The sequence below is a fragment of the Sciurus carolinensis genome, unplaced genomic scaffold (assembly GCF_902686445.1).
Source record: "Sciurus carolinensis unplaced genomic scaffold, mSciCar1.2, whole genome shotgun sequence".
In the NCBI taxonomy this organism is placed as follows: domain Eukaryota; kingdom Metazoa; phylum Chordata; class Mammalia; order Rodentia; family Sciuridae; genus Sciurus; species Sciurus carolinensis.
The window spans coordinates 571,857-585,520 of record NW_025920164.1 but is presented as its reverse complement, the minus strand read 5'-3'; positions in this window follow the sequence as shown (position 1 = coordinate 585,520).

Sequence of the window (13,664 nt, the reverse complement as noted above, 5' to 3'; positions counted from 1 at the left end):
CAAAGGATCGATATACTACAAGTACAGTTGGATGAACTTTTCAACATTGCACAAGTTGGATGCATCGGGAATCATAAACACATGTGTATAACTCCAGTAAGATATAAAGAAACAAAGAATCAAAGCCACTTGATTTCCGCCTTTCTTGCAGGCAACTGGTCCCTAGAAGCTGAAAAGATGATGAATCAACAATTATTGCAGATTGCGATTTTAAATGACACCCGTGTTGAGCCTATTACTTTGAGTCAGTTCTCTAGCTGGCTCACCTCTGCCTTTAGTTATTTTAAAGAATGGGTTGGTGTGGGGATCTTTGGATGTATTTGTTTTGCAGGCACTTGCCTTTGCCTTTGGCTTATTTGCAAGCTGCGAGTGCATCAAGCACGTGAAAAGGCAGTGTTAATTCAGGCTGTGTTGGCCATTGAGCAAGGAGTGTCACCTTCTGTGTGGTTGGCTAATCTGGCACGGGAATAAGTGGCATTTTTAGTATATCTCTGTTAGAGTTAGAATTATCATTTATGCTAGGTGTTTGCAGAGTACTGCTGTAATTACTATGTACTTTTCTTTGAGGACTGTGTATTTGCATCCTGGGGATTTCTTGTACTAATTAAAGCTTCAATTGTCTTGTAACTTCCACCTTTGATCTTGAGCTATAACAATGATGTTGGAGGAGAGAACTGTTACTGTGTGCCTTGTGTTCATTATGGTGCCCCTGTTTTGTGCGGCATTGGCAAGAAGGGTGATGTGTTTTCCTACCTCAGGCCTTTGCAATTGTGTAAGCTGGATAAGCTTCCCCAAGTATGGTTTTCCATACTGCTATGTCTTCATGGACGCAGGATGCGAGGCAATGCACTGCACTTGAGAGTTTTATTTTGAACCTCAAGGAAGGCATGCCCTATTGCATGTGGGTTTGATGTCCACGTCCCACCCTACGAAAAAAGGCATCGGCTTAGGTGATGTCAGGCCTGGAGAAGGCGCCACTCTGGGACTGACATTCACTATCTGCCACTTTTGCACAGTAGGATAGGGCCTCTACCTTCACCTGTGTTTATAAAATAAAGAAGGGGGAGCTGTGGTGAGCCGCTACGCCACCATGATAAGATGGCGCTGGCTTCCACCAGAGCCTGAGGTGCATTCTAGGTAAACAAGCCCATATTTGGTTATGCCAACTGTTGCATGCGGGAGCACCTATGAACATAGACCAAGTGGCAGGAGTAGATTGGCTATTGCAAAAGTATAAAGGTGTACGAATTCGGCTCAAGGCAGAAGAAGAAAAATCCATGGTTGTATAGTAATAAGGTCCTGATTAAACTGCTGAAGGAAGATTCCTGTGTCGTGCTTTCTTGCGGGTGAGGGACACGACACTAATCACTGCTGGCTCACTTTATACACCCCCCTTCCAGTGGCTCTACTTTCACTTACAGTTCTCCCAGAATTCACATAAGAAATTGACCCCCCCCCCAAATTTGGAAACACATCTCCCTTTGTGGAGATTTTTACTGGAGACACCGTGTGTACATACAGCCATAAAATAAGGACTCACAGAAGTTTCTCGCTAAACAGGAGACATATTGGATCTCTGTATGTCAGAAGATAGGCTCCCTTAGTCCTCCCATGGGTACCCTACCTTAGGCTTAGGGATACTCATTGCAGTGTACTTTATAGTCCTTCTTTTTGTTTTGAGAGATTTGTTTACTCCAATCTCCCCCGTAAGCAGAGAGCTCTGCAGCTAGCTGCTTTAAAGTCACTTCTCTTGCAGTGTGAGCTTAAAGTGAAACCCAGAGACAAGAAAACAATCCTTCAGGCCTCTGCTTCAAGCATTGTAACTTCTAAAGAGGAGGAAACTGATGCCAATAATAACAGAGGCCTCCCACTGAGTAACAAAGGCCTCCCGCCATCTGCTTCTCCCCCTCTATACCCTTGGCATGAATTGACCTCTCTTTCTCCCTCTGGAGTTCCTTCTGTGAAGCAAAGAGTTTTAAAAGGGTCTTATTTTCTCCCAATAATCCATTCGCAGCATAAAATGTAGACCCCAAAATTTACTCTCTCAGACTATAGAAAAAAGTGAAATAAAACCTGTAGTTTCCCCCCATCCTGAGAAAAATGGTGAAGAAAAGGCAGTAGAGATAGCAAAAGAGATGCCTCTCCAGCTACTTCTGTTTGTTCTCTGCAAGTAAAGGGAGAACAGGACATTCCTAAGCACTCAATTTTGAGAGAATCCTGTTTGGTTGCATTCCTTATGCCCCCCAACCCTATTCCAAACAAAAGAGTGAACCAACAGCTCCACCTACTGGAAAAGAAAAATTCCCATGGGAGGTGGCTAATATGGAGAAAATAACCCTACCTGTGGCATGTCGCAGTAAGGAGTATGATATAGCAGCCCCATTTCTCAAGAATAGTGGGAGATAATGTTTCATAATTTTCTGCATCCAAATCTGACCTGATTCCCAATGAGGAAAAAGGGATAAAATCCCTAGGCAATTTTCCCCGCCTGACCTTGCTGAAGCCTGCAGCAAGCTCAGTGGTGGATCAACGTGATAGTGAAAAAAAGTGTCCATTTTAAAATTCTCCTGGGCTGCTACACAAACTCACTGTCTCCCTCCCTCTCACCCCTTCTCTCTGCCTTCCTCTTTCTCATTCTCTCATGCTATAATAAATGCTATTTCGAGCTCACAATTTTGATCCTACATACGTAGGTTAATGATTTGTTGATCAGTTCTATTTTTTATCCAACTCTAGGGTTATTTTTGAACATCTTTTACATTTCAATGGAGGTAAACGTTACAAGGCCTTTGCTTTTGTGTTATGTTTATATCGTTTTCTGTCATATTGTCTATGTCCATGTATATATCATGTACATGTTATTTAAATTAAGCATGCATAAAATGGATCCAAATAGTTTTAGTTCACGTGATTTAAAAAGCTTCAATTTAAATTGGGTAAACTATTAAAAGTAAAAGGTATTTGAAAATAACTTGCAAGTCTCTCTCTATGTGGTCATACTAATAAAATGTTGACATTTATAAATGTCTAATATCAATTGTATCCAGGACTTTTCAACAGGAAAGAGTCAGCACAAATCATTTAATACACTAGTCTGATATCTTTGTTTTGCAGTAAAATAAATAAATTAGACTTAACATATACAAGATTACTCAAATGTGTTTGTTAGAGACATCTGATTAATTTGCAAAGTTAAAATGCTAATTATTAAATAACATTGAGCACTCTTACTCCTTAAATTCCAGGGGGTAACATACTTAAATGTTATTGGTGTTTTCATAGATTGGTGAATAAAAAGGGTTTAAAATTGCTTTGTATCATCACTAATAACAAGGTAACTAAGAGTTAAGTCCTAACAGGTACAATTCTATATACAAAGGGCTCCAAAAGTTTCAACTGTGTTTCAATTAGAATACATAAACAACAAAGTGTTTAATATTGTTAAAATGGAGTGATTTAACTAAACTTAGAAATTGCATAAGAGTGTTTCAGGATGCGAACAATAAAGGGTCAACAGATAGGAAAGAAAAAATACAAGGTTCTACATATGGAAATATATTTAGTGAAAAACAAAATGTTTCTGGATAAGAAAATGCTTATGTGGTAAATATGAGGGCCTAAGTAAGTGCTACAACAGTCTGTGTGTAAGTAAAGGGCAAATTTCAATAAATTTGCATGTAACTAAGTTGGTTATATATATATATATATATATATATATGAGATCAACAGTTAAAGCTACTTAAGATTTTTCCTAAGGTCAAATACTAATGAACTGATATAAACCAAAAGTTTAATGTATAAGTTAAAATTACAAGGATTTCTTAGAAACACTAATTTACTCTAAACATCATGTCTATTCAGTTTTCTTCTTTAAAAAAATTACTCTTGAAAATTGTAGTTATACAGTCATGGTTAAACAACAATTGTTAGAGTATTATACTAAATTACAGTCTAAAATTTTCTTTAAAAAACTAAATTTGGTTAATATAAACGTATTAAAGTAATTGGAAAGGTCATTATTTGTATATTAAATGTGTTCATTTCTTCCAGATATACAAGTCTTTAGAGCAGAAATTTATCAAGCTGCTCCTCTCCAAATTAAACTTGCCTGTAATGGTAATTTTAAACTTATAAATAGTAAATTTTATTGGGGATTTGTTTCTATCATTTAATGCTCTATTATAGGACTAATTAAGAGTAGGCTATAGTAAAATTTGTTACTTTTTCCACTGAGATAAAAAATTTCAAATGAAATGTACTTCTTAAAATTAGTGAGAGTTTGATTTCTTTAAAGTTTAATATCATGAAACATAAAAAACATTTTGTCACTTTTCCACACAAAAGGAAATTTAAGAGCTCTATCAGCCTTTCTTTGATTTCTGTTTTGGTTATAATGTTAAATTGTATTGACTAATGCTCATATAGACTCACAAAACAATATATGTAAACTTAAAATGATATTTAAGGAAGTCAAACTCACCATCAGAATTCCAACACTTAGGATTTGTGAGAGACCATGCCTTACCTCAGATAAGGCTCTGCATCCCACCTTACTGCATGTTAGAGTGGTTCCAAAATAAGCCAGACTTCAGCTTCTTTAAAGTTATAGTCAGGTCAGCAAAGGGAGGAACTACCTTAAAGAAAAATTCACTCAAAGGAGAAACCAAGCCAAGTTAAAAACCAAAAATAAGCCCAAATGACTGGGAATAGAAATCATATCTCAATAATAACCCTGATCATTAATGACCTAAACTCATCAATCAAAAGACATAGACTGGCAAAATGGATTAAAAAGAAAGACCCAAAAATATGTTGCCATCAAGAGATTCATCTCATAGAAAAAGACATCCTGAGACTAAAGGTGAAAGGATGGGAAAAAACGTACCACACATATGGACTATGGAAAAAAGTGGGGGTTTCCATCCTTATTTCAGATAAAGTGGACTTCAAGCCAAAGTTAGAAAGGATAAAGAAGGACATAGGGTAATGTTGTTTGATTCATTCTGTTATTTTTTCCCTTACCCCCACCCCTCTCACCACTCTTTTCCCTCTGTACAGTCTTTGCTTTCTCAATTCTTGCTCCCCTCCCTAACCCTAACTCTAACCCTAACAATAACCCCTCCCACCCCCCATCATGTGTCATCATCCATTTATCAGCGATATCATTTGTCCTTTGGTTTTTTGAGATTGGCTTATCTTACTTAGCATGATATTCTCCACTTTAATCCATTTACCTGCAAATGCCATAATTTTATCATTCTTTATGGCTGAGTAATATTCCATTGTATATATATATACCACAATTTCTTTATCCATTCATCAATTGATGGACATCTAGTTTGGTTTCACAATCTGGATATTGTGAATTGAGCAGCTATGAACATTGATGTGGCTGTATCTCTTAGTATGCTGATTTTAAGTCCTTTGGGTATAGACCAAGGAGTGGGATAGCTGGGTAAAATGATGGTTCCATTCCAAGTTTTCTAAGGAGTCTCCACACTGCTTTCCAAAGTGGCTGCACTAATTTGCAACCCCACCAGCAATGTATGAGTGTACCTTTCTCCCCACATCCTCACCAACACCTATTGGTGCTTCTATTTTTTATAATTGCCATTCAAATTGGGGTGAGATGGAATCTTAGGGCGGTTTTGATTTGCATTTCTCTTATTAATAGGGATGTTGAACATTTTTTCGTATATCTGTTGATTGATGTTAGAGCTTCTTCTGTGAAGTATCTGCTCATTTCCTTAGCCCATCTGTTGATTGGATTATTTTATTATTGGTGTAGTGTTTTTTGTGTTCTTTTTATATTCTGGAAATTAGCGCTCTATCTGAAGTATGATTGGCAAAGATTTTCTCCCACTCTGTAACCTCTCTCTTCACATTGCTGATAGCTTCCTTTGCTGAGAGAAAGCTATTTAGTTTGAATCTATCCCAGTTATTGATTCTTGCTTTTATTTCTTGTGCTATGGGAGTCCTGTTGAAGAAGTCTGATCCTAAGCCAACATGTTGAAGATCTGGACCTATTATTTCTTCTATAATCTGCAGGGTCTCTGGTCTGATTCTGAGGTCCTTAATCCATTTTGAGTTTAGTTTCATGCATGATGAGAGATATGGATTTAGTTTCATTCTGTTGCATATGGATTTCCAATTTTCCCAGCACCATTTGCTGAAGAGGCTATCTTTTCTCCATTGCATATTTTTGGCACCTTTGTCTACTATCAGAAAATTGTATTTATTTGGGTTTGTGTCCATGTCCTCTATTCTGTACCATTGATCTACCTGTCTATTTTGGTACAAATACCATGCCGTTTTTGTTAATATTGCTTTGTAATAAAGTTGAAGATCTGGTATTGTGATACCTCCTGCTTCACTCTTTCTGCTAAGGATTGCTTTAGCTATTCTGGGTTTCTTATTCTTCCAGATGAATTTCATAATTGCTTGCTCTATTTCTGTAAGGTACATCTTTGGAATTTTAATTGGAATTGCATTGAATCTGTATAGTACTTTTGGTAGTATGGCCATTTTGACAATATTAATTCTTCCTATCCAAGAACATGGGAGATCTTTCCATCTTCTAAGGTTTTCTTTAATTTGTTTCCTTAGTATTCTGTAGTTCTCTTTGTAGAGGTCTTTCACCTCTTTTGTGAGATTGATTCCCAAGTATTTTATTTTTTTCAAGGCTATTGTGAATGGGGTAGTTTTTCTAATTTCTCTTTCCAAAGATTCATCACTTATGTATAACAATGCATTAGATTTAGGTGCATTGATCTTATATCCTGCTACTTTACTGAATTCACTTATGAGTTCTAAAAGTTTTCTGGTGCAATTTCCTGGTTCCTCTAAGTATATAATCATATCATCAGCAAATAGGGATAGTTTGAGATCTTCTTTTCCTATTTGTATCCTTTTAATTTCTTTGGTCTGTCTAATTTCTCTAGTTAGAGTTTCAAGGACGATATTGAAAAGAAGTGGTGAAAGAGGGCATTCCTGCCTTGTTCCAGTTTTCAGGGGGATGCTTTCAATTTTTCACCACTTAGAATATTAGCCATGGGCTTAGCATAGGTGGCCTTTACAATGTTAAGGAATGTTTCCACCATCCCTATTTTTTCTAGTGTTTTGAGCATGAAGGGGTGCTGTATTTTATCAAATGCTTTTTCTGCATCTATTGAAATAATCATGTGATTCTTGATTTTAAGTCTATTGATATGGTGAATTACATTTATTGATTTCCAATGTTGAGCCAAACTTGCACACCTGGGATGAAACCCACTTGATCGTGGTACACTATCTTTTTAATATGTTTTTGTATGCAATTTGTTAAAATTTTGTTGAGAATTTTTCCGTTCATGTTTATTAAGGATATTGGTCTAAAATTTTCTTTCCTCAATGTGTCTCTGTCTAGTTTAGGTATCAGGGTAATATTGATTTCATAGAATAAGTTTGGGAGGGTTCCCTCCTCTTCTATTTTATGGAATACTTTGAGAAGTATTGGAATGAGCTCTTCTTTAAAGGTTTTGTAGAACTCGGCTGAGAACCCATCTGGTCCCTGACTTTTCTTTGTTGGTAGCATTTTGATGACTTCTTCTATTTCATTACTTGAAATGGGTCTATTTAAATTGTGTATGCCCTCCTCGTTCAGTTTAGGCAATTCATATGTCTCTAGAAACCTGTTGATGTCTTCGAAATTTTCTATTTTATTGGAGTATAGATTTTCAAAATAGCTTCTAATTATGTTTTGTATTTCAATCATGTCTGTTGTGATATTACCTTGTTCATTCCGAATTTTAGTGATTTGGGTTTTCTCTCATCTTCTCTTTGTTAGTGTGGTTAAAGGTTTATCAATTTTGTTTAGTATTTCGAAGAACCAACTATTTATTTTGTCAACTATTTGTATTGTTTCTTTTGTTTCAATTTTGTTGATTTCAGCTCTGATTTTAACTATTCCCTGTCTTCTATGACTTTTGGTGTTGGTCTCTTCCTCTTTTTCTAGGCCTTTGAGCTGTAGTGTTAGGTCATTTGTTTGTTGAATTTTACTTCTTTTATTGAATGCGCTCCATGAAATAAATTTTCTTCTAAGTACTGCTTTCATAGTGTCCCAGAGATTTTGATATGATATTTCTTTGTTCTCATTTACCTCTAAGAATTTTTTAATTTTCTTCCTAATATCTTCTGTTATCCATTCATCATATAATAGCATATTGTTTAATCTCCAGGTGTTGGGGTGGTGGTATTCAGGTGGGGTATATTCCATGCTAGTGGGCAGAGTTGCCTCCACTTGTTGATCAATGGTCATCCAAAGTGGAAGTAGGCTGCATGTGAGGCAAGGCCTGTTTGGGCCTGTGTCTCTGATTTTACCTTCTTTGTGGGAAAACCTAACCTGACAGGGAAGACTCACCCAGTTGGGAGGTCTCGCAGGTCTGTTCCTCTTCTAGAGGTTACCCTCAATCCACAACTACTGCCTGGGCTGAGCTGCATTCCTCTGCAACATTCCCAGTTCCCGGACCTACCTCCTGGGCCTGGGAGCTTCACCCTTCACAGATGAGTCTCCTTAGACTTCCCCTCCTAAGAGAATCTGCCCACAGTCCTGGAACCTTCACTCCACCCCTCAGCTTGTCTCTGTGTGGCTCTTCCACCAAGAAGCCTCCTAGGTCCTGGGACCCTGCTCTGCACCTAATTGCCTGGCCGTGCAGCCCCTCCTTTGAGAAGTCACCTGTAGCCCCATACGGTTGCTCTGAGACCCAGTGACCTTCCGCAAGCCTCTTCCTCTGGGTAGCTGCCAGGTGTTCCAGTGTGGTTGCTAGGAGTCCAAGCAACTCTCTGTATGCCTCATCCTCCCGCCAACCACCTGTAACTTGGGTCACTCCAAGTCCAAGTGACCCACCATGCTCCTCCTCCTCCTTTGGGCAGAACCCAGGTGTTCAGGAGCACTCGCTCCAATACCACGCAACCCACCGCACTCCTCCTCCTCCTCTGGGCAGCCCAGAGTTACTCTGAGACCAAGCAACCTGCCATGCTCCTCCTCTGGGCAGTCCCCCGATGTTCAGGAGTGGTCACTTTGATTCCAAACAACTCACCACTCACCTCCTCCTCTGGGTAGCCACCCGTAGCCCTGGTGTAGTCACTCCGAGTCCAAGCAAACTGCATGCTCCTCCTCCTCCTCTGGGAAGTCCCTCAGTGTTCAGGAGTGGCGCTCTGAGTCCAAACAGCTTGCAGTGCAGCTCCTCCACCTGGTAGCTGCCATAGCCCTGATGCAGTCACTACAAGTCCAAGCGACCCGTTGTGCTCCTCCTCCTCCTCAGGGCAGACCCGCGGTGTTCAGGAGTGGTCATTCTGAGTCCAAACACCTCGACACAGAACTCCTCCTCTGGGCAGCCACCTGGAGACCCGGTGGGTTGCTCCAAGTCCAAGCGCTGTGCTGAGCGGCCTCCTCTACAATGCTCCAAGTTGTCTGAGATCACTGCTCCAGTGGGGGGAGGGGTGTCTCATTGGGCAACACTATTTTACAAAGTTCCCTGAGTTCTGGGACTACCACCCTATCAAGGATGCCTCCCCAATGGGAGAGACTCTCCTGGCGGCTTTGAGTTGGTCCCAAGTCTCTCAATATCTCCTTTTTTGAATCCTGAGTGCTGGAGCAACATGAAATACAGCCACCCTCTAGTCCACCATCTTGAAAACCTCTCCACAATTTAAACAGATCAATATCAAGCAATGAAATAGAAGAAGTCATCAAAAGCCTACCATCCAAGAAAAGCCCAGGACCAAATGGATCATCAGGCAAGTTCTACAAGACCTTCAAAGAAGAACTAATTCTAATACTTCTCAAAGTATTCCAGAAATAGAAAAGGAGGAAATCCTACAAAACTCATTCTATGAAGCTAATATCACCCTCATACCCAAACCATGCAAAGATGCATCAAGGAAAAAAATTTTAGACCAATATCCTTGATGAATATAGATACAAAGATCCTTAACAAATTACTGGCAAACTGTATCCAAAAACATATTAAGAAAATTGTGCACCACAATCAAGTGGGTTTCATCCCTGGAATGCAAGGATGGGTTAACATCCGTAAATCAATAAATGTAAGCCATTATGTGAATAGACATAAAGATAAGAATCATATGGTTATTTCAATTGATGCATAAAAAGTGTTTGACAAAATACAACACCCCTTCATGCTCAAAACACTAGAAAAAAATAGGGATAGTAGGAACATACCTGAACATTGTAAAGGCTATTTATGCTAAGCCCATGGCCAACATCATTCTTAATGGAGAAAAACTGAAATAATTCCCTTTAAAATTGGAAACAAGACAGGGATGTCCTCTTTCACTACTTCTTTTCAATATTGTCCTTGAAATATTAACCAGAGCAATTAGACAGACTAAAGAAATTAAAGGGATATGAATAGGAAAATAGGAACTTAAGCTGTCACTATTTGCTGATGACATGATTCTATAATGAGAGGATCCAAAAAAGTCCTCCAGAAAACTTCTAGAGCTCATCAATGAATTCAGCAAAATATCAGCAAAATAAAACCAACATGCATAAATCTAAATCATTTTTATACACAAGTGATGAAACATCTGAAAGGAAAATGAGGAAAACAACTCCATTTGCAATAGCCTCAAGTAAATAAAGTACTTGGGAATCAATCTAACCAAAGAGGTAGAAGATCTCTAAAATGAAAACTACAAAACATTGAAGAAAGAAATTGAGGAAGACCTTAGAAGATGGAAAGATCTCCCATGTTCTTGGATAGGCAGAATTAATAATGTCAAAATGGCCATACTTCCAAAGGCACTAAACATATTTAATGCAATTCCAATAAAATTCCTATGAAATTTCTCATGGAAACAGAAAAAGCAATCATAAAATTCCTCTGGAAGAACAAAAGTCCCAGAATAGCCAAAGTAATCCTGGGCAGGAAGAGTGATGCTGGAGGTATCATTATACCAGATGTTAAAATCTACTATAGGGCAATAGTAACAAAAATCGCATGGTATTGGCATCAAAATAGACAGGTAGACCAATGGTACAGGTTAGAAGACACAGAGACATACCCACTTAAGTACAGTAACCTCATACTAGAAAAGGGTGCCAAAAACTTACAATGGAGAAAAGATAACCTCTTCAACAAATGGTGCTGGGAAAACTGGAAATCCATATGCAGTAAAATGAAACTAAACCCCTATCTCTCACATTGTACAAAACTCTATTCAAAATGGATCAAGGATCTAGGAATTAGGCCTGAGACCCTTCACCAAATAGAAGAAAAAGTAGGCCTGAATCTCTATCATGTTGGCTTAAGACCAGACTTCGTTAACAAGACACCCATAGTGCAAGAAATAAAAGCAAGAATCAATAAATGGGATAGATTCAAAGTAAAAAGTTTATTCTCAGTTCAGAAAACAATTAACATTGTGAAAAGAGCCTACAGAGTGGGAGAAAATCTTTTCCACACACACTTCAGACAGAGCACTAATCTCCAAAGTTTATAAAGAACTTAAAAAACTTTACACCCAAAATACAAAGAACCCAATCAATAAATGGCCTAATGAAATGGGCATACACTTCACAGAAGATATAAAGTGATCAACAAATATATGAAAAAGTGCTCAGCATCCCTGGTAATTAGAGAAATGCAAATTAAAACCCCCTAAGATTTCATCTAACTCCAATTAGAATGGCTATTATCAAGAACACAAGCAATAATAAGTGTTGGCATGGATGTGGGGGAAAAGGCACATTCATACATTTCTGTTGGAGTTGCAAATTGGTAGAGCCACTCTGGAAAGCAGTATGGAGATTCCTCCAAAAGCTTGGAATGAACCCACCATTTGACCCAGCTATCCCTGGGTTTATACCCAAAGGACTTAAAATCAGCATACTATAGTGATGCAGTCACATCAATGTTCATAGCAGCTCAATTCACAACAGCTAGATTGTGGAATCAACCTAGATGCACTTCAATTGATGAATGGATAAGAATCTGTGGTATATATATACAATGGAATTTTATTCAGTCATAAAGAAAAATAAAATTATGGCATTTGCTGGTAAATGGATGAAGTTGGAAAATATGCTAAGTGAAATAAGCCAAGTCCCAAAAACCAAAGGCTGAATGTTTTCTCTATTGCATCACAATATATAACAATGGGGGGTAGCAAGGGTAGAGAAGAATGAAGATACTTTGGAGGGTGTAGAGGAAAAGGGAGTGGGAGGAGGTGGGGACTGAAAAACAGTAGAATGAAACAGTATTACCCTATATATATGTATGATTATATGAATGTTGTTAATATACATTGTGTACAACCAAAGAAATGAAAAGTTGAACCCATTTGTGTACAATGAATTGAAGTGTGTCTGTAAAAATAAAAAAAATTAAAAAAATAAAGTTATAGTCAGAGGATTGGTTCTTGTTGTGGAATTACTGTGATCTCAAAAGGGGATATATTGTAGAGTCAAAATGCTCAGCCAAAATTCAAGATAGCTATTATACAAGCTGAATGTACTTTTACTCTTGCTAATTTTATTTTGTAAAACTGTTACCAGTTAATATTTGCAGAGGTACTACTTCAAGAACACACAACCTAGGTAACTTGTGATAATCCATCACCTACAGAACAGATAGTATGTAATGGTAAATTCCAGTACTAATACAGACTCCAATTAAAAAAAGGGTAAATAACTGTAAAGTTATAGACACTCACGTTGAAGCCCACTACTCTTACTTTACAACTGATGACTCTGGCTTCCTCGATATTTAAGATCAAGTTTTCTTGGCCAGTATTTGGCTCTTGCCCTCAATGTCAGCCTGAATCCAGGAAACAAGAGAATTTCTCTGTGGGGCTTTGCAACTGTGGGTCACACAACTTCCCAATCAAGGAAATTGATGAGACAATGGGAGGATGGAAAGTCAATCAGTGCACTTGCTGCAGAGGAGGATCATTGGAAAAGGAAGAGATCCCTGATGCTTCCAAAAGAAGCCATTTCATCAAGGAGACCTTATCTAGCAAATGGCACTAAAGGACCTAAGAAGCTGCTCTCAAGTTCCCATGAGTGACCCCTGTGGGAGCTCAGCTGACTCTTAACAATATAGGAACAAGTCATTTGATCATCTTTATCATAAACATCTAGAAAAAGTTAAAACCAAAACATTCTTGGGCATTTAAAAGAAACAATAGTTAAATGTAACTTATAAAATATACTTGTGTTAGCCCACTAGAATAAGTAAAGTTTGGAAGTTACAAAAGAGATATTCTTAGGCAAATGTGCCTGATAACTATCAAGAGAAACTGTCAGAGTCAGAAATTTTTAGTCAGTTTAAGGCCTACAGACCTTCCTAAGCTATACAGGTAGGATTAATTTATGTTTGCTAGTATGATTATCTAGCCATAAGTAACTGAAATATAGAGATCTCTACTAAACACAGGTTATACCAATAAAAGGATATTTTACAAAATCAGATGACACAAAGTAATTATTTATATTTTCTGGGGACATCAATGACATTAAGAGTTAAATGTGGTGTTTACATTCCTGATAACTTGGACAATGTTAACAATGATAACAAGGCCACATAAAGACCTTGTTCTCTCCAGTCTTTGTTAGGCCTTGTTATGGGAACAACTTCTCAGTTCTTCCACCTCCTAGTAAG